The sequence below is a fragment of the Amia ocellicauda genome, unplaced genomic scaffold (genome assembly GCF_036373705.1).
Source record: "Amia ocellicauda isolate fAmiCal2 unplaced genomic scaffold, fAmiCal2.hap1 HAP1_SCAFFOLD_245, whole genome shotgun sequence".
NCBI classification, from domain to species: domain Eukaryota; kingdom Metazoa; phylum Chordata; class Actinopteri; order Amiiformes; family Amiidae; genus Amia; species Amia ocellicauda.
This window is the reverse complement of record NW_027102808.1, coordinates 33,489-53,649: the sequence shown is the minus strand read 5'-3', so window position 1 is coordinate 53,649 and position 20,161 is coordinate 33,489. Positions and strand designations below refer to the sequence as shown.

Genomic DNA, 20,161 nt, shown 5'->3' with positions numbered 1-20,161 from the left:
GTGTAAAACTTGGGAACGTACTTGAGAGCAAAGATCACATTCAATCTCATTCAAGGCACGGATGTGAATGCAACGGGATGAAATTACTGAAATGATGCCTGCCCTCGAACTGTGATGATGGACTACCCGACTCGCCAATAATATTGGGTTCTGGTGTATTGAAATACAGGAGCTGCTGGATTTGTGTGTTTTCTTACCCCCTCACCATAGTTTGTCAAATGTTTAAACAACTGAACTTATATTCAAGGTTTGTTTCTCTTCATATGTTTTACTGGTTTACATTTGTCTCAGCAACCTGTTGAATGATTCATCTGCTTTCAAAACAAAATGACAACAGGATGAATGCACACACTTGAAAATACACTACATGCAATGTTATGCATCATAGTGATGCAACCTCCTTTCAGTTTCATACTGCATGTCAATTGAAATCCTTACTGAAATGCACACCTTCTCAAGATTGCGCTTGACTGGCGTGACAGGCACTCAATTACAGCTGTTTTATCAAGACAATGTGTTCGTTTTGTAAAATATAGTTCCGGTCTGGTGTGGCACCCCAGCTAACGCACAACGTTGCCACAACGTGGCGTGTTAGCAGGGACAGTCTGCGGCGCGCTGGTGTGTCCCGGGCTTTAGAGTAGAGAGACAGTTCAACTGTAAGTATGAACGGCAGAAACGGATATTGCCTTCCCTTTAAGTAGAGCGTCAGGAACAGCCTCCCTGGCTTATGGCCATTCTAGCCTGAATACGCCCGATCTCGTCCGATCTCGGAAGCCAAGCAGGCTCGGGCCTGGTCAGCACTTGGATGGGAGACCGCCTGGGAATACCAGGTGCTGTAAGCTTTTGCACCTTTTACACACCAGAGGGCGACAAATCACGAGTTTTAACTTTGGATACACACAATTTCATCATTATTTCAGATTTGACTTCCCCAAATACACAGGCATACAATAGATTTTGTTCTCCAACGTAAACGGTCCCTAGTAACTAGGGTACATTCGTAACTAAATTGAGCATCATGGCTAGAAGTGACTAAATGTTGCCTAATCTTTCTCATCAAGAAATGACACAATTACAGCAACACAAAAAGGAACTCCACCGGACAAAGTTCAGTGCTCACAAGGAGCCTCATTCAACACACACGGTTCCATTCCCATTCATGCAAAGCAAGAAAGTGTAAAACTTGGGAACATACTTGAGAGCAAAGATCACATTCAATCTCATTCAAGGCACGGATGTGAATGCAACGGGATGAAATTACTGAAATGATGCCTGCCCTCGAACTGTGATGATGGACTACCCGACTCGCCATTCATGTTGGGTTCTGGTGTATTGAAATACAGGAGCTGCTGGATTTGTATGTTTTCTTACCCCCTCACCATAGTTTGTCAAATGTTTAAACAACTGAACTTATATTCAAGGTTTGTTTCTCTTCATATGTTTTACTGGTTTACATTTGTCTCAGCAACCTGTTGAATGATTCTTCTGCTTTCAAAACAAAATGACAACAGGATGAATGCACACACTTGAAAATACAATACATGCAATGTTATGCATCATAGTGATGCAACCTCCTTTCAGTTTCATACTGCATGTCAATTGAAATCCTTACTGAAATGCACACCTTGTCAAGATTGCGCTTGACTCGCGTGTCAGGCACTCAATTACAGCTGTTTTATCAAGACAATGTGTTCGTTTTGTAATATATAGTTCCGGTCTGGTGTGGCACCCCAGCTAACGCACAACGTTGCCACAATGTTGCCACAACGTGGCGTGTTAGCAGGGACTGTCTGCGGCGCGCTGGTGTGTCCCGGGCTTTAGAGTAGAGAGACAGTTCAACTGTAAGTATGAACGGCAGAAACGGATATTGCCTTCCCTTTAAGTAGAGCGTCAGGGAGAGCCTCCCTGGCTTACGGCCATACTAGCCTGAATACGCCCGATCTCGTCCGATCTCGGAAGCTAAGCAGGCTCGGGCCTGGTCAGTACTTGGATGGGAGACCGCCTGGGAATACCAGGTGCTGTAAGCTTTTGCATCTTTTACACACCAGAGGGCGACAAATCACGAGTTTTAACTTTGGATACACGCAATTTCATCATTATTTCAGATTTGACTTCCCCAAATACACAGGCATACAATAGATCTTGTTCTCCAACGTAAACGGTCCCTAGTAACTAGGGTACATTCGTAAATAAATTGAGCATCATGGCTAGAAGTGACTAAATGTTGCCTAATCTTTCTCATCGAGAAATGACACAATTACAGCAACACAAAAAGGAACTCCACCGGACAAAGTTCAGTGCTCACAAGGAGCCTCATTCAACACACACGGTTCCATTCCCATTCATGCAAAGCACGAAAGTGTAAAACTTGGGAACATACTTGAGAGCAAAGATCACATTCAATCTCATTCAAGGCACGGATGTGAATGCAACGGGATGAAATTACTGAAATGATGCCTGCCCTCGAACTGTGATGATGGACTACCCGACTCGCCAATAATATTGGGTTCTGGTGTATTGAAATACAGGAGCTGCTGGATTTGTGTGTTTTCTTACCCCCTCACCATAGTTTGTCAAATGTTTAAACAACTGAACTTATATTCAAGGTTTGTTTCTCTTCATATGTTTTACTGGTTTACATTTGTCTCAGCAACCTGTTGAATGATTCTTCTGCTTTCAAAACAAAATGACAACAGGATGAATGCAAACACTTGAAAATACAATACATGCAATGTTATGCATCATAGTGATGCAACCTCCTTTCAGTTTCATACTGCATGTCAATTGAAATCCTTACTGAAATGCACACCTTCTCAAGATTGCGCTTGACTGGCGTGTCAGGCACTCAATTACAGCTGTTTTATCAAGACAATGTGTTCGTTTTGTAATATATAGTTCCGGTCTGGTGTGGCACCCCAGCTAACGCACAACGTTGCCACAATGTTGCCACAACGTGGCGTGTTAGCAGGGACTGTCTGCGGCGCGCTGGTGTGTCCCGGGCTTTAGAGTAGAGAGACAGTTCAACTGTAAGTATGAACGGCAGAAACGGATATTGCCTTCCCTTTAAGTAGAGCGTCAGGGACAGCCTCCCTGGCTTACGGCCATACTAGCCTGAATACGCCCAATCTCGTCCGATCTCGGAAGCTAAGCAGGCTCGGGCCTGGTCAGTATTTGGATGGGAGACCGCCTGGGAATACCAGGTGCTGTAAGCTTTTGCATCTTTTACACACCAAAGGGCGACAAATCACAAGTTTTAACTTTGGATACACGCAATTTCATCATTATTTCAGATTTGACTTCCCCAAATACACAGGCATACAATAGATCTTGTTCTCCAACGTAAACGGTCCCTAGTAACTAGTGTACATTTGTAAATAAATTGAGCATCATGGCTAGAAGTGACTAAATGTTGCCTAATCTTTCTCATCGAGAAATGACACAATTACAGCAACACAAAAAGGAACTCCACCGGACAAAGTTCAGTGCTCACAAGGAGCCTCATTCAACACACACGGTTCCATTCCCATTCATGCAAAGCACGAAAGTGTAAAACTTGGGAACATACTTGAGAGCAAAGATCACATTGAATCTCATTCAAGGCACGGATGTGAATGCAACGGGATGAAATTACTGAAATGATGCCTGCCCTCGAACTGTGATGATGGACTACCCGACTCGCCAATAATATTGGCTTCTGGTGTATTGAAATACAGGAGCTGCTGGATTTGTGTGTTTTCTTACCCCCTCACCATAGTTTGTCAAATGTTTAAACAACTGAACTTATATTCAAGGTTTGTTTCTCTTCATATGTTTTACTGGTTTACATTTGTCTCAGCAACCTGTTGAATGATTCTTCTGCTTTCAAAACAAAATGACAACAGGATGAATGCACACACTTGAAAATACAATACATGCAATGTTATGCATCATAGTGATGCAACCTCCTTTCAGTTTCATACTGCATGTCAATTGAAATCCTTACTGAAATGCACACCTTCTCAAGATTGCGCTTGACTGGCGTGTCAGGCACTCAATTACAGCTGTTTTATCAAGACAATGTGTTCGTTTTGTAATATATAGTTCCGGTCTGGTGTGGCACCCCAGCTAACGCACAACGTTGCCACAATGTTGCCACAACGTTTCGTGTTTGCAGGGACTGTCTGCGGCGCGCTGGTGTGTCCCGGGCTTTAGAGTAGAGAGACAGTTCAACTGTAAGTATGAACGGCAGAAACGGATATTGCCTTCCCTTTAAGTAGAGCGTCAGGGACAGCCTCCCTGGCTTACGGCCATACTAGCCTGAATACGCCCGATCTCGTCCGATCTCGGAAGCTAAGCAGGCTCGGGCCTGGTCAGTACTTGGATGGGAGACTGCCTGGGAATACCAGGTGCTGTAAGCTTTTGCATCTTTTACACACCAGAGGGCGACAAATCACGAGTTTTAACTTTGGATACACGCAATTTCATCATTATTTCAGATTTGACTTCCCCAAATACACAGGCATACAATAGATCTTGTTCTCCAACGTAAACGGTCCCTAGTAACTAGGGTACATTCGTAAATAAATTGAGCATCATGGCTAGAAGTGACTAAATGTTGCCTAATCTTTCTCATCGAGAAATGACACAATTACAGCAACACAAAAAGGAACTCCACCGGACAAAGTTCAGTGCTCACAAGGAGCCTCATTCAACACACACGGTTCCATTCCCATTCATGCAAAGCACGAAAGTGTAAAACTTGGGAACATACTTGAGAGCAAAGATCACATTCAATCTCATTCAAGGCACGGATGTGAATGCAACGGGATGAAATTACTGAAATGATGCCTGCCCTCGAACTGTGATGATGGACTACCCGACTCGCCAATAATATTGGGTTCTGGTGTATTGAAATACAGGAGCTGCTGGATTTGTGTGTTTTCTTACCCCCTCACCATAGTTTGTCAAATGTTTAAACAACTGAACTTATATTCAAGGTTTGTTTCTCTTCATATGTTTTACTGGTTTACATTTGTCTCAGCAACCTGTTGAATGATTCTTCTGCTTTCAAAACAAAATGACAACAGGATGAATGCACACACTTGAAAATACAAAACATGCAATGTTATGCATCATAGTGATGCAACCTCCTTTCAGTTTCATACTGCATGTCAATTGAAATCCTTACTGAAATGCACACCTTCTCAAGATTGCGCTTGACTGGCGTGTCAGGCACTCAATTACAGCTGTTTTATCAAGACAAATGTGTTCGTTTTGTAAAATATAGTTCCGGTCTGGTGTGGCACCCCAGCTAACGCACAACGTTGCCACAACGTGGCATATTAGCAGGGACTGTCTGCGGCGCGCTGGTGTGTCCCGGGCTTTAGAGTAGAGAGACAGTTCAACTGTAAGTATGAACGGCAGAAACGGATATTGCCATCCCTTTAAGTAGAGCGTCAGGGACAGCCTCCCTGGCTTACGGCCATACTAGCCTGAATACGCCCGATCTCGTCCGATCTCGGAAGCTAAGCAGGCTCGGGCCTGGTCAGTACTTGGATGGGAGACCGCCTGGGAATACCAGGTGCTGTAAGCTTTTGCATCTTTTACACACCAGAGCGCGACAAATCACGAGTTTTAACTTTGGATACACGCAATTTCATCATTATTTCAGATTTGACTTCCCCAAATACACAGGCATACAATAGATCTTGTTCTCCAACGTAAACGGTCCCTAGTAACTAGGGTACATTCGTAAATAAATTGAGCATCATGGCTAGAAGTGACTAAATGTTGCCTAATCTTTCTCATCGAGAAATGACACAATTACAGCAACACAAAAAGGAACTCCACCGGACAAAGATCAGTGCTCACAAGGAGCCTCATTCAACACACACGGTTCCATTCCCATTCATGCAAAGCACGAAAGTGTAAAACTTGGGAACATACTTGAGAGCAAAGATCACATTCAATCTCATTCAAGGCACGGATGTGAATGCAACGGGGTGAAATTACTGAAATGATGCCTGCCCTCGAACTGTGAAGATGGACTACCCGACTCGCCAATAATATTGGGTTCTGGTGTATTGAAATACAGGAGCTGCTGGATTTGTGTGTTTTCTTACCCCCTCACCATAGTTTGTCAAATGTTTAAACAACTGAACTTATATTCAAGGTTTGTTTCTCTTCATATGTTTTACTGGTTTACATTTGTCTCAGCAACCTGTTGAATGATTCTTCTGCTTTCAAAACAAAATGACAACAGGATGAATGCACACACTTGAAAATATAATACATGCAATGTTATGCATCATAGTGATGCAACCTCCTTTCAGTTTCATACTGCATGTCAATTGAAATCCTTACTGAAATGCACACCTTCTCAAGATTGCGCTTGACTGGCGTGTCAGGCACTCAATTACAGCTGTTTTATCAAGACAAATGTGTTCGTTTTGTAAAATATAGTTCCGGTCTGGTGTGGCACCCCAGCTAACGCACAACGTTGCCACAACGTGGCATATTAGCAGGGACTGTCTGCGGCGCGCTGGTGTGTCCCGGGCTTTAGAGTAGAGAGACAGTTCAACTGTAAGTATGAACGGCAGAAACGGATATTGCCATCCCTTTAAGTAGAGCGTCAGGGACAGCCTCCCTGGCTTACGGCCATACTAGCCTGAATACGCCCGATCTCGTCCGATCTCGGAAGCTAAGCAGGCTCGGGCCTGGTCAGTACTTGAATGGGAGACCGCCTGGGAATACCAGGTGCTGTAAGCTTTTGCATCTTTTACACACCAGAGCGCGACAAATCACGAGTTTTAACTTTGGATACACGCAATTTCATCATTATTTCAGATTTGACTTCCCCAAATACACAGGCATACAATAGATCTTGTTCTCCAACGTAAACGGTCCCTAGTAACTAGGGTACATTCGTAAATAAATTGAGCATCATGGCTAGAAGTGACTAAATGTTGCCTAATCTTTCTCATCGAGAAATGACACAATTACAGCAACACAAAAAGGAACTCCACCGGACAAAGATCAGTGCTCACAAGGAGCCTCATTCAACACACACGGTTCCATTCCCATTCATGCAAAGCACGAAAGTGTAAAACTTGGGAACATACTTGAGAGCAAAGATCACATTCAATCTCATTCAAGGCACGGATGTGAATGCAACGGGGTGAAATTACTGAAATGATGCCTGCCCTCGAACTGTGATGATGGACTACCCGACTCGCCAATAATATTGGGTTCTGGTGTATTGAAATACAGGAGCTGCTGGATTTGTGTGTTTTCTTACCCCCTCACCATAGTTTGTCAAATGTTTAAACAACTGAACTTATATTCAAGGTTTGTTTCTCTTCATATGTTTTACTGGTTTACATTTGTCTCAGCAACTAGTTGAATGATTCTTCTGCTTTCAAAACAAAATGACAACAGGATGAATGCACACACTTGAAAATACAATACATGCAATGTTATGCATCATAGTGATGCAACCTCCTTTCAGTTTCATACTGCATGTCAATTGAAATCCTTACTGAAATGCACACCTTCTCAAGATTGCGCTTGACTGGCGTGTCAGGCACTCAATTACAGCTGTATTATCAAGACAATGTGTTCGTTTTGTAAAATATAGTTCCGGTCTGGTGTGGCACCCCAGCTAACGCACAACGTTGCCACAACGTTTCGTGTTAGCAGGGACTGTCTGCGGCGCGCTGGTGTGTCCCGGACTTTAGAGTAGAGAGACAGTTCAACTGCAAGCATGAGCGGCAGAAACGGATATTGCCTTCCCTTTAAGTAGAGCGTCAGGGACAGCCTCCCTGGCTTACGGCCATACTAGCCTGAATACGCCCGATCTCGTCCGATCTCGGAAGCTAAGCTGGCTCGGGCCTGGTCAGTACTTGGATGGGAGACCGCCTGGGAATACCAGGTGCTGTAAGCTTTTGCATATTTTACACACCAGAGGGCGACAAATCACGAGTTTTAACTTTGGATACACACAATTTCATCATTATTTCAGGTTTTACTTCCCCAAATACACAGGCATACAATAGATCTTGTTCTCCAACGTAAAAGGTCCCTAGTAACTAGGGTACATTCATAAATAAATTGAGCATCATGGCTAGAAGTGTCTAAATGTTGCCTAATCTTTCTCATCGAGAAATGACACAATTACAGCAACACAAAAAGGAACTCCACCGGACAAAGTTCAGTGCTCACAAGGAGCCTCATTCAACACACACGGTTCCATTCCCATTCATGCAAAGCACGAAAGTGTAAAACTTGGGAACATACTTGAGAGCAAAGATCACATTCAATCTCATTCAAGGCACGGATGTGAATGCAACGGGATGAAATTACTGAAATGATGCCTGCCCTCGAACTGTGATGATGGACTACCCGACTCGCCAATAATATTGGGTTCTGGTGTATTGAAATACAGGAGCTGCTGGATTTGTGTGTTTTCTTACCCCCTCACCATAGTTTGTCAAATGTTTAAACAACTGAACTTATATTCAAGGTTTATTTTTCTTCATATGTTTTACTGGTTTACATTTGTCTCAGCAACCTGTTGAATGATTCTTCTGCTTTCAAAACAAAATGACAACAGGATGAATGCACACACTTGAAAATACAATACATGCAATGTTATGCATCATAGTGATGCAACCTCCTTTCAGTTTCATACTGCATGTCAATTGAAATCCTTACTGAAATGCACACCTTCTCAAGATTGCGCTTGACTGGCGTGTCAGGCACTCAATTACAGCTGTTTTATCAAAACAATGTGTTCGTTTTGTAATATATACTTCCGGTCTGGTGTGGCACCCCAGCTAACGCACAACGTTGCCACAATGTTGCCACAACGTGGCGTGTTAGCAGGGACTGTCTGCGGCGCGCTGGTGTGTCCCGGGCTTTAGAGTAGAGAGACAGTTCAACTGTAAGTATGAACGGCAGAAACGGATATTGCCTTCCCTTTAAGTAGAGCGTCAGGGACAGCCTTCCTGGCTTACGGCCATACTAGCCTGAATACGCTCGATCTCGTCCGATCTCGGAAGCTAAGCAGGCTCGGGCCTGGTCAGTACTTGAATGGGAGACCGCCTGGGAATACCAGGTGCTGTAAGCTTTTGCATCTTTTACACACCAGAGGGCGACAAATCACGAGTTTTAACTTTGGATACACGCAATTTCATCATTATTTCAGATTTGACTTCCCCAAATACACAGGCATACAATAGATCTTGTTCTCCAACGTAAACGGTCCCTAGTAACTAGGGTACATTCATAAATAAATTGAGCATCATGGCTAGAAGTGACTAAATGTTGCCTAATCTTTCTCATCGAGAAATGACACAATTACAGCAACACAAAAAGGAACTCCACCGGACAAAGTTCAGTGCTCACAAGGAGCCTCATTCAACACACACGGTTCCATTCCCATTCATGCAAAGCACGAAAGTGTAAAACTTGGGAACATACTTGAGAGCAAAGATCACATTCAATCTCATTCAAGGCACGGATGTGAATGCAACGGGATGAAATTACTGAAATGATGCCTGCCCTCGAACTGTGATGATGGACTACCTGATTCGCCAATAATATTGGGTTCTGGTGTATTGAAATACAGGAGCTGCTGGATTTGTGTGTTTTCTTACCCCCTCACCATAGTTTGTCAAATGTTTAAACAACTGAACTTATATTCAAGGTTTGTTTCTCTTCATATGTTTTACTGGTTTACATTTGTCTCAGCAACCTGTTGAATGATTCTTCTGCTTTCAAAACAAAATGACAACAGGATGAATGCACACACTTGAAAATACAATACATGCAATGTTATGCATCATAGTGATGCAACCTCCTTTCAGTTTCATACTGCATGTCAATTGAAATCCTTACTGAAATGCACACCTTCTCAAGATTGCGCTTGACTGGCGTGTCAGGCACTCAATTACAGCTGTTTTATCAAGACAATGTGTTCGTTTTGTAAAATATAGTTCCGGTCTGGTGTGGCACCCCAGCTAACGCACAACGTTGCCACAACGTGGCGTGTTAGCAGGGACTGTCTGCGGCGCGCTGGTGTGTCCCGGGCTTTAGAGTAGAGAGACAGTTCAACTGTAAGTATGAACGGCAGAAACGGATATTGCCTTCCCTTTAACTAGAGCGTCAGGGACAGCCTCCCTGGCTTACGGCCATATTAGCCTGAATACGCCCGATCTCGTCCGATCTCGGAAGCCAAGCAGGCTCGGGTCTGGTCAGTACTTGGATGGGAGACCGCCTGGGAATACCAGGTGCTGTAAGCTTCTTCACCTTTTACACACCAGAGGGCGACAAATCACGAGTTTTAACTTTGGATACACACAATTTCATCATTATTTCAGATTTTACTTCCCCAAATACACAGGCATACAATAGATCTTGTTCTCCAACGTAAACGGTCCCTAGTAACTAGGGTACATTCGTAAATAAATTGAGCATCATGGCTAGAAGTGACTAAATGTTGCCTAATCTTTCTCATCGAGAAATGACACAATTACAGCAACACAAAAAGAACTCCACCGGACAAAGTTCAGTGCTCACAAGGAGCCTCATTCAACACACACGGTTCCATTCCCATTCATGCAAAGCACGAAAGTGTAAAACTTGGGAACATACTTGAGAGCAAAGATCACATTCAATCTCATTCAAGGCACGGATGTGAATGCAACGGGATGAAATTACTGAAATGATGCCTGCCCTTGAACTGTGATGATGGACTACCCGACTCGCCAATAATATTGGCTTCTGGTGTATTGAAATACAGGAGCTGCTGGATTTGTGTCATTTCTTACCCCCTCACCATAGTTTGTCAAATGTTTAAACAACTGAACTTATATTGAAGGTTTGTTTCTCTTCATATGTTTTACTGGTTTACATTTGTCTCAGCAACCTGTTGAATGATTCTTCTGCTTTCAAAACAAAATGACAACAGGATGAATGCACACACTTGAAAATACAATACATGCAATGTTATGCATCATAGTGATGCAACCTCCTTTCAGTTTCATACTGCATGTCAATTGAAATCCTTACTGAAATGCACACCTTCTCAAGATTGCGCTTGACTGGCGTGTCAGGCACTCAATTACAGCTGTTTTATCAAGACAATGTGTTCGTTTTGTAAAATATAGTTCCGGTCTGGTGTGGCACCCCAGCTAACGCACAACGTTGCCACAACGTGGCGTGTTAGCAGGGACTGTCTGTGGCGCGCTGGTGTGTCCCGGGCTTTAGAGTAGAGAGACAGTTCAACTGTAAGTATGAATGGCAGAAACGGATATTGCCTTCCCTTTAAATAGAGCGTCAGGGACAGCCTCCCTGGATTACGGCCATACTAGCCTGAATACGCCCGATCTCGTCCGATCTCGGAAGCCAAGCAGGCTCGGGCCTGGTTAGTACTTGGATGGGAGACCGCCTGGGAATACCAGGTGCTGTAAGCTTTTGCACCTTTTACACACCAGAGGGCGACAAATCACGAGTTTTAACTTTGGATACACACAATTTCATCATTATTTCAGATTTTACTTCCCCAAATACACAGGCATACAATAGATCTTGTTCTCCAACGTAAACGGTCCCTAGTAACTAGGGTACATTCGTAAATAAATTGAGCATCATGGCTAGAAGTGACTAAATGTTGCCTAATCTTTCTCATCAAGAAATGACACAATTACAGCAACACAAAAAGGAACTCCACCGGACAAAGTTCAGTGCTCACAAGGAGCCTCATTCAACACACACGGTTCCATTCCCATTCATGCAAAGCACGAAAGTGTAAAACTTGGGAACGTACTTGAGAGCAAAGATCACATTCAATCTCATTCAAGGCACGGATGTGAATGCAACGGGATGAAATTACTGAAATGATGCCTGCCCTCGAACTGTGATGATGGACTACCCGACTCGCCAATAATATTGGGTTCTGGTGTATTGAAATACAGGAGCTGCTGGATTTGTGTGTTTTCTTACCGCCTCACCATAGTTTGTCAAATGTTTAAACAACTGAACTTATATTCAAGGTTTGTTTCTCTTCATATGTTTTACTGGTTTACATTTGTCTCAGCAACCTGTTGAATGATTCATCTGCTTTCAAAACAAAATGACAACAGGATGAATGCACACACTTGAAAATACACTACATGCAATGTTATGCATCATAGTGATGCAACCTCCTTTCAGTTTCATACTGCATGTCAATTGAAATCCTTACTGAAATGCACACCTTCTCAAGATTGCGCTTGACTGGCGTGTCAGGCACTCAATTACAGCTGTTTTATCAAGACAATGTGTTCGTTTTGTAAAATATAGTTCCGGTCTGGTGTGGCACCCCAGCTAACGCACAACGTTGCCACAACGTGGCGTGTTAGCAGGGACAGTCTGCGGCGCGCTGGTGTGTCCCGGGCTTTAGAGTAGAGAGACAGTTCAACTGTAAGTATGAACGGCAGAAACGGATATTGCCTTCCCTTTAAGTAGAGCGTCAGGAACAGCCTCCCTGGCTTATGGCCATTCTAGCCTGAATACGCCCGATCTCGTCCGATCTCGGAAGCCAAGCAGGCTCGGGCCTGGTCAGCACTTGGATGGGAGACCGCCTGGGAATACCAGGTGCTGTAAGCTTTTGCACCTTTTACACACCAGAGGGCGACAAATCACGAGTTTTAACTTTGGATACACACAATTTCATCATTATTTCAGATTTTACTTCCCCAAATACACAGGCATACAATAGATCTTGTTCTCCAACGTAAACGGTCCCTAGTAACTAGGGTACATTCGTAACTAAATTGAGCATCATGGCTAGAAGTGACTAAATGTTGCCTAATCTTTCTCATCGAGAAATGACACAATTACAGCAACACAAAAAGGAACTCCACCGGACAAAGTTCAGTGCTCACAAGGAGCCTCATTCAACACACACGGTTCCATTCCCATTCATGCAAAGCAAGAAAGTGTAAAACTTGGGAACATACTTGAGAGCAAAGATCACATTCAATCTCATTCAAGGCACGGATGTGAATGCAACGGGATGAAATTACTGAAATGATGCCTGCCCTCGAACTGTGATGATGGACTACCCGACTCGCCAATCATGTTGGGTTCTGGTGTATTGAAATACAGGAGCTGCTGGATTTGTATGTTTTCTTACCCCCTCACCATAGTTTGTCAAATGTTTAAACAACTGAACTTATATTCAAGGTTTGTTTCTCTTCATATGTTTTACTGGTTTACATTTGTCTCAGCAACCTGTTGAATGATTCTTCTGCTTTCAAAACAAAATGACAACAGGATGAATGCACACACTTGAAAATACAATACATGCAATGTTATGCATCATAGTGATGCAACCTCCTTTCAGTTTCATACTGCATGTCAATTGAAATCCTTACTGAAATGCACACCTTGTCAAGATTGCGCTTGACTGGCGTGTCAGGCACTCAATTACAGCTGTTTTATCAAGACAATGTGTTCGTTTTGTAATATATAGTTCCGGTCTGGTGTGGCACCCCAGCTAACGCACAACGTTGCCACAATGTTGCCACAACGTGGCGTGTTAGCAGGGACTGTCTGCGGCGCGCTGGTGTGTCCCGGGCTTTAGAGTAGAGAGACAGTTCAACTGTAAGTATGAACGGCAGAAACGGATATTGCCTTCCCTTTAAGTAGAGCGTCAGGGACAGCCTCCCTGGCTTACGGCCATACTAGCCTGAATACGCCCGATCTCGTCCGATCTCGGAAGCTAAGCAGGCTCGGGCCTGGTCAGTACTTGGATGGGAGACCGCCTGGGAATACCAGGTGCTGTAAGCTTTTGCATCTTTTACACACCAGAGGGCGACAAATCACGAGTTTTAACTTTGGATACACGCAATTTCATCATTATTTCAGATTTGACTTCCCCAAATACACAGGCATACATTAGATCTTGTTCTCCAACGTAAACGGTCCCTAGTAACTAGGGTACATTCGTAAATAAATTGAGCATCATGGCTAGAAGTGACTAAATGTTGCCTAATCTTTCTCATCGAGAAATGACACAATTACAGCAACACAAAAAGGAACTCCACCGGACAAAGTTCAGTGCTCACAAGGAGCCTCATTCAACACACACGGTTCCATTCCCATTCATGCAAAGCACGAAAGTGTAAAACTTGGGAACATACTTGAGAGCAAAGATCACATTGAATCTCATTCAAGGCACGGATGTGAATGCAACGGGATGAAATTACTGAAATGATGCCTGCCCTCGAACTGTGATGATGGACTACCCGACTCGCCAATAATATTGGGTTCTGGTGTATTGAAATACAGGAGCTGCTGGATTTGTGTGTTTTCTTACCCCCTCACCATAGTTTGTCAAATGTTTAAACAACTGAACTTATATTCAAGGTTTGTTTCTCTTCATATGTTTTACTGGTTTACATTTGTCTCAGCAACCTGTTGAATGATTCTTCTGCTTTCAAAACAAAATGACAACAGGATGAATGCAAACACTTGAAAATACAATACATGCAATGTTATGCATCATAGTGATGCAACCTCCTTTCAGTTTCATACTGCATGTCAATTGAAATCCTTACTGAAATGCACACCTTCTCAAGATTGCGCTTGACTGGCGTGTCAGGCACTCAATTACAGCTGTTTTATCAAGACAATGTGTTCGTTTTGTAATATATAGTTCCGGTCTGGTGTGGCACCCCAGCTAACGCACAACGTTGCCACAATGTTGCCACAACGTGGCGTGTTAGCAGGGACTGTCTGCGGCGCGCTGGTGTGTCCCGGGCTTTAGAGTAGAGAGACAGTTCAACTGTAAGTATGAACGGCAGAAACGGATATTGCCTTCCCTTTAAGTAGAGCGTCAGGGACAGCCTCCCTGGCTTACGGCCATACTAGCCTGAATACGCCCAATCTCGTCCGATCTCGGAAACTAAGCAGGCTCGGGCCTGGTCAGTACTTGGATGGGAGACCGCCTGGGAATACCAGGTGCTGTAAGCTTTTGCATCTTTTACACACCAAAGGGCGACAAATCACAAGTTTTAACTTTGGATACACGCAATTTCATCATTATTTCAGATTTGACTTCCCCAAATACACAGGCATACAATAGATCTTGTTCTCCAACGTAAACGGTCCCTAGTAACTAGTGTACATTTGTAAATAAATTGAGCATCATGGCTAGAAGTGACTAAATGTTGCCTAATCTTTCTCATCGAGAAATGACACAATTACAGCAACACAAAAAGGAACTCCACCGGACAAAGTTCAGTGCTCACAAGGAGCCTCATTCAACACACACGGTTCCATTCCCATTCATGCAAAGCACGAAAGTGTAAAACTTGGGAACATACTTGAGAGCAAAGATCACATTGAATCTCATTCAAGGCACGGATGTGAATGCAACGGGATGAAATTACTGAAATGATGCCTGCCCTCGAACTGTGATGATGGACTACCCGACTCGCCAATAATATTGGCTTCTGGTGTATTGAAATACAGGAGCTGCTGGATTTGTGTGTTTTCTTACCCCCTCACCATAGTTTGTCAAATGTTTAAACAACTGAACTTATATTCAAGGTTTGTTTCTCTTCATATGTTTTACTGGTTTACATTTGTCTCAGCAACCTGTTGAATGATTCTTCTGCTTTCAAAACAAAATGTAAACAGGATGAATGCACACACTTGAAAATACAATACATGCAATGTTATGCATCATAGTGATGCAACCTCCTTTCAGTTTCATACTGCATGTCAATTGAAATCCTTACTGAAATGCACACCTTCTCAAGATTGCGCTTGACTGGCGTGTCAGGCACTCAATTACAGCTGTTTTATCAAGACAATGTGTTCGTTTTGTAATATATAGTTCCGGTCTGGTGTGGCACCCCAGCTAACGCACAACGTTGCCACAATGTTGCCACAACGTTTCGTGTTAGCAGGGACTGTCTGCGGCGCGCTGGTGTGTCCCGGGCTTTAGAGTAGAGAGACAGTTCAACTGTAAGTATGAACGGCAGAAACGGATATTGCCTTCCCTTTAAGTAGAGCGTCAGGGACAGCCTCCCTGGCTTACGGCCATACTAGCCTGAATACGCCCGATCTCGTCCGATCTCGGAAGCTAAGCAGGCTCGGGCCTTGTCAGTACTTGGATGGGAGACCGCCTGGGAATACCAGGTGCTGTAAGCTTTTGCATCTTTTACACACCAAAGGGCGACAAATCACAAGTTTTAACTTTGGATACACGCAATTTCATCATTATTTCAGATTTGACTTCCCCAAATACACAGGCATTCAATAGATCTTGTTCTCCAACGTAATCGGTCCCTAGTAACTATTGTACATTTGTAAATAAATTGAGCATCATGGCTAGAAGTGACTAAATGTTGCCTAATCTTTCTCATCGAGAAATGACACAATTACAGCAACACAAAAAGGAACTCCACCGGACAAAGTTCAGTGCTCACAAGGAGCCTCATTCAACACACACGGTTCCATTCCCATTCATGCAAAGCACGAAAGTGTAAAACTTGGGAACATACTTGAGAGCAAAGATCACATTGAATCTCATTCAAGGCACGGATGTGAATGCAACGGGATGAAATTACTGAAATGATGCCTGCCCTCGAACTGTGATGATGGACTACCCGACTCGCCAATAATATTGGGTTCTGGTGTATTGAAATACAGGAGCTGCTGGATTTGTGTGTTTTCTTACCCCCTCACCATAGTTTGTCAAATGTTTAAACAACTGAACTTATATTCAAGGTTTGTTTCTCTTCATATGTTTTACTGGTTTACATTTGTCTCAGCAACCTGTTGAATGATTCTTCTGCTTTCAAAACAAAATGACAACAGGATGAATGCACACACTTGAAAATACAAAACATGCAATGTTATGCATCATAGTGATGCAACCTCCTTTCAGTTTCATACTGCATGTCAATTGAAATCCTTACTGAAATGCACACCTTCTCAAGATTGCGCTTGACTGGCGTGTCAGGCACTCAATTACAGCTGTTTTATCAAGACAAATGTGTTCGTTTTGTAAAATATAGTTCCGGTCTGGTGTGGCACCCCAGCTAACGCACAACGTTGCCACAACGTGGCATATTAGCAGGGACTGTCTGCGGCGCGCTGGTGTGTCCCGGGCTTTAGAGTAGAGAGACAGTTCAACTGTAAGTATGAACGGCAGAAACGGATATTGCCATCCCTTTAAGTAGAGCGTCAGGGACAGCCTCCCTGGCTTACGGCCATACTAGCCTGAATACGCCCGATCTCGTCCGATCTCGGAAGCTAAGCAGGCTCGGGCCTGGTCAGTACTTGGATGGGAGACCGCCTGGGAATACCAGGTGCTGTAAGCTTTTGCATCTTTTACACACCAGAGCGCGACAAATCACGAGTTTTAACTTTGGATACACGCAATTTCATCATTATTTCAGATTTGACTTCCCCAAATACACAGGCATACAATAGATCTTGTTCTCCAACGTAAACGGTCCCTAGTAACTAGGGTACATTCGTAAATAAATTGAGCATCATGGCTAGAAGTGACTAAATGTTGCCTAATCTTTCTCATCGAGAAATGACACAATTACAGCAACACAAAAAGGAACTCCACCGGACAAAGATCAGTGCTCACAAGGAGCCTCATTCAACACACACGGTTCCATTCCCATTCATGCAAAGCACGAAAGTGTAAAACTTGGGAACATACTTGAGAGCAAAGATCACATTCAATCTCATTCAAGGCACGGATGTGAATGCAACGGGGTGAAATTACTGAAATGATGCCTGCCCTCGAACTGTGATGATGGACTACCCGACTCGCCAATAATATTGGGTTCTGGTGTATTGAAATACAGGAGCTGCTGGATTTGTGTGTTTTCTTACCCCCTCACCATAGTTTGTCAAATGTTTAAACAACTGAACTTATATTCAAGGTTTGTTTCTCTTCATATGTTTTACTGGTTTACATTTGTCTCAGCAACCTGTTGAATGATTCTTCTGCTTTCAAAACAAAATGACAACAGGATGAATGCACACACTTGAAAATACAATACATGCAATGTTATGCATCATAGTGATGCAACCTCCTTTCAGTTTCATACTGCATGTCAATTGAAATCCTTACTGAAATGCACACCTTCTCAAGATTGCGCTTGACTGGCGTGTCAGGCACTCAATTACAGCTGTTTTATCAAGACAAATGTGTTCGTTTTGTAAAATATAGTTCCGGTCTGGTGTGGCACCCCAGCTAACGCACAACGTTGCCACAACGTGGCATATTAGCAGGGACTGTCTGCGGCGCGCTGGTGTGTCCCGGGCTTTAGAGTAGAGAGACAGTTCAACTGTAAGTATGAACGGCAGAAACGGATATTGCCATCCCTTTAAGTAGAGCGTCAGGGACAGCCTCCCTGGCTTACGGCCATACTAGCCTGAATACGCCCGATCTCGTCCGATCTCGGAAGCTAAGCAGGCTCGGGCCTGGTCAGTACTTGAATGGGAGACCCCCTGGGAATACCAGGTGCTGTAAGCTTTTGCATCTTTTACACACCAGAGCGCGACAAATCACGAGTTTTAACTTTGGATACACGCAATTTCATCATTATTTCAGATTTGACTTCCCCAAATACACAGGCATACAATAGATCTTGTTCTCCAACGTAAACGGTCCCTAGTAACAAGGGTACATTCGTAAATAAATTGAGCATCATGGCTAGAAGTGACTAAATGTTGCCTAATCTTTCTCATCGAGAAATGACACAATTACAGCAACACAAAAAGGAACTCCACCGGACAAAGATCAGTGCTCACAAGGAGCCTCATTCAACACACACGGTTCCATTCCCATTCATGCAAAGCACGAAAGTGTAAAACTTGGGAACATACTTGAGAGCAAAGATCACATTCAATCTCATTCAAGGCACGGATGTGAATGCAACGGGGTGAAATTACTGAAATGATGCCTGCCCTCGAACTGTGATGATGGACTACCCGACTCGCCAATAATATTGGGTTCTGGTGTATTGAAATACAGGAGCTGCTGGATTTGTGTGTTTTCTTACCCCCTCACCATAGTTTGTCAAATGTTTAAACAACTGAACTTATATTCAAGGTTTGTTTCTCTTCATATGTTTTACTGGTTTACATTTGTCTCAGCAACCTGTTGAATGATTCTTCTGCTTTCAAAACAAAATGACAACAGGATGAATGCACACACTTGAAAATACAATACATGCAATGTTATGCATCATAGTGATGCAACCTCCTTTCAGTTTCATACTGCATGTCAATTGAAATCCTTACTGAAATGCACACCTTCTCAAGATTGCGCTTGACTGGCGTGTCAGGCACTCAATTACAGCTGTTTTATCAAGACAAATGTGTTCGTTTTGTAAAATATAGATCCGGTCTGGTGTGGCACCCCAGCTAACGCACAACGTTGCCACAACGTGGCATATTAGCAGGGACTGTCTGCGGCGCGCTGGTGTGTCCCGGGCTTTAGAGTAGAGAGACAGTTCAACTGTAAGTATGAACGGCAGAAACGGATATTGCCATCCCTTTAAGTAGAGCGTCAGGGACAGCCTCCCTGGCTTACGGCCATACTAGCCTGAATACGCCCGATCTCGTCCGATCTCGGAAGCTAAGCAGGCTCGGGCCTGGTCAGTACTTGGATGGGAGACCGCCTGGGAATACCAGGTGCTGTAAGCTTTTGCATCTTTTACACACCAGAGCGCGACAAATCACGAGTTTTAACTTTGGATACACGCAATTTCATCATTATTTCAGATTTGACTTCCCCAAATACACAGGCATACAATAGATCTTGTTCTCCAACGTAAACGGTCCCTAGTAACTAGGGTACATTCGTAAATAAATTGAGCATCATGGCTAGAAGTGACTAAATGTTGCCTAATCTTTCTCATCGAGAAATGACACAATTACAGCAACACAAAAAGGAACTCCACCGGACAAAGATCAGTGCTCACAAGGAGCCTCATTCAACACACACAGTTCCATTCCCATTCATGCAAAGCACGAAAGTGTAAAACTTGGGAACATACTTGAGAGCAAAGATCACATTCAATCTCATTCAAGGCACGGATGTGAATGCAACGGGATGAAATTACTGAAATGATGCCTGCCCTCGAACTGTGATGATGGA

General features: G+C 43.5%; 17 non-coding genes across 17 annotated transcripts; all 17 read left to right on the top strand.

Annotated features, from left to right (window-relative positions):
• The first annotated feature begins 723 nt into the window (after positions 1-723).
• LOC136726252 (5S ribosomal RNA) lies at positions 724-842 on the top strand. The gene has a single exon (XR_010808074.1). It is a non-coding gene; the product is annotated as a 5S ribosomal RNA (ribosomal RNA).
• A 1,066-nt stretch (positions 843-1,908) lies between these two features.
• Positions 1,909-2,027, top strand: LOC136726223 (5S ribosomal RNA). The gene has a single exon (XR_010808048.1). It is a non-coding gene; the product is annotated as a 5S ribosomal RNA (ribosomal RNA).
• A 1,066-nt stretch (positions 2,028-3,093) lies between these two features.
• On the top strand, positions 3,094-3,212 carry LOC136726248 (5S ribosomal RNA). Its single transcript, XR_010808070.1, has one exon. It is a non-coding gene; the product is annotated as a 5S ribosomal RNA (ribosomal RNA).
• Positions 3,213-4,278: 1,066 nt separating this feature from the next.
• On the top strand, positions 4,279-4,397 carry LOC136726234 (5S ribosomal RNA). Its single transcript, XR_010808058.1, has one exon. It is a non-coding gene; the product is annotated as a 5S ribosomal RNA (ribosomal RNA).
• Positions 4,398-5,453: 1,056 nt separating this feature from the next.
• LOC136726222 (5S ribosomal RNA) lies at positions 5,454-5,572 on the top strand. The gene has a single exon (XR_010808047.1). It is a non-coding gene; the product is annotated as a 5S ribosomal RNA (ribosomal RNA).
• A 1,056-nt stretch (positions 5,573-6,628) lies between these two features.
• LOC136726226 (5S ribosomal RNA) lies at positions 6,629-6,747 on the top strand. The gene has a single exon (XR_010808050.1). It is a non-coding gene; the product is annotated as a 5S ribosomal RNA (ribosomal RNA).
• Positions 6,748-7,802: 1,055 nt separating this feature from the next.
• Positions 7,803-7,921, top strand: LOC136726233 (5S ribosomal RNA). The gene has a single exon (XR_010808057.1). It is a non-coding gene; the product is annotated as a 5S ribosomal RNA (ribosomal RNA).
• Positions 7,922-8,987: 1,066 nt separating this feature from the next.
• On the top strand, positions 8,988-9,106 carry LOC136726240 (5S ribosomal RNA). Its single transcript, XR_010808063.1, has one exon. It is a non-coding gene; the product is annotated as a 5S ribosomal RNA (ribosomal RNA).
• A 1,055-nt stretch (positions 9,107-10,161) lies between these two features.
• LOC136726249 (5S ribosomal RNA) lies at positions 10,162-10,280 on the top strand. Its single transcript, XR_010808071.1, has one exon. It is a non-coding gene; the product is annotated as a 5S ribosomal RNA (ribosomal RNA).
• Positions 10,281-11,334: 1,054 nt separating this feature from the next.
• On the top strand, positions 11,335-11,453 carry LOC136726236 (5S ribosomal RNA). The gene has a single exon (XR_010808059.1). It is a non-coding gene; the product is annotated as a 5S ribosomal RNA (ribosomal RNA).
• Positions 11,454-12,508: 1,055 nt separating this feature from the next.
• On the top strand, positions 12,509-12,627 carry LOC136726251 (5S ribosomal RNA). Its single transcript, XR_010808073.1, has one exon. It is a non-coding gene; the product is annotated as a 5S ribosomal RNA (ribosomal RNA).
• Positions 12,628-13,693: 1,066 nt separating this feature from the next.
• LOC136726221 (5S ribosomal RNA) lies at positions 13,694-13,812 on the top strand. Its single transcript, XR_010808046.1, has one exon. It is a non-coding gene; the product is annotated as a 5S ribosomal RNA (ribosomal RNA).
• A 1,066-nt stretch (positions 13,813-14,878) lies between these two features.
• Positions 14,879-14,997, top strand: LOC136726250 (5S ribosomal RNA). Its single transcript, XR_010808072.1, has one exon. It is a non-coding gene; the product is annotated as a 5S ribosomal RNA (ribosomal RNA).
• Positions 14,998-16,063: 1,066 nt separating this feature from the next.
• Positions 16,064-16,182, top strand: LOC136726245 (5S ribosomal RNA). Its single transcript, XR_010808068.1, has one exon. It is a non-coding gene; the product is annotated as a 5S ribosomal RNA (ribosomal RNA).
• A 1,056-nt stretch (positions 16,183-17,238) lies between these two features.
• Positions 17,239-17,357, top strand: LOC136726220 (5S ribosomal RNA). The gene has a single exon (XR_010808045.1). It is a non-coding gene; the product is annotated as a 5S ribosomal RNA (ribosomal RNA).
• A 1,056-nt stretch (positions 17,358-18,413) lies between these two features.
• LOC136726227 (5S ribosomal RNA) lies at positions 18,414-18,532 on the top strand. The gene has a single exon (XR_010808051.1). It is a non-coding gene; the product is annotated as a 5S ribosomal RNA (ribosomal RNA).
• Positions 18,533-19,588: 1,056 nt separating this feature from the next.
• On the top strand, positions 19,589-19,707 carry LOC136726219 (5S ribosomal RNA). The gene has a single exon (XR_010808044.1). It is a non-coding gene; the product is annotated as a 5S ribosomal RNA (ribosomal RNA).
• The last annotated feature ends 454 nt before the right edge of the window (positions 19,708-20,161 follow it).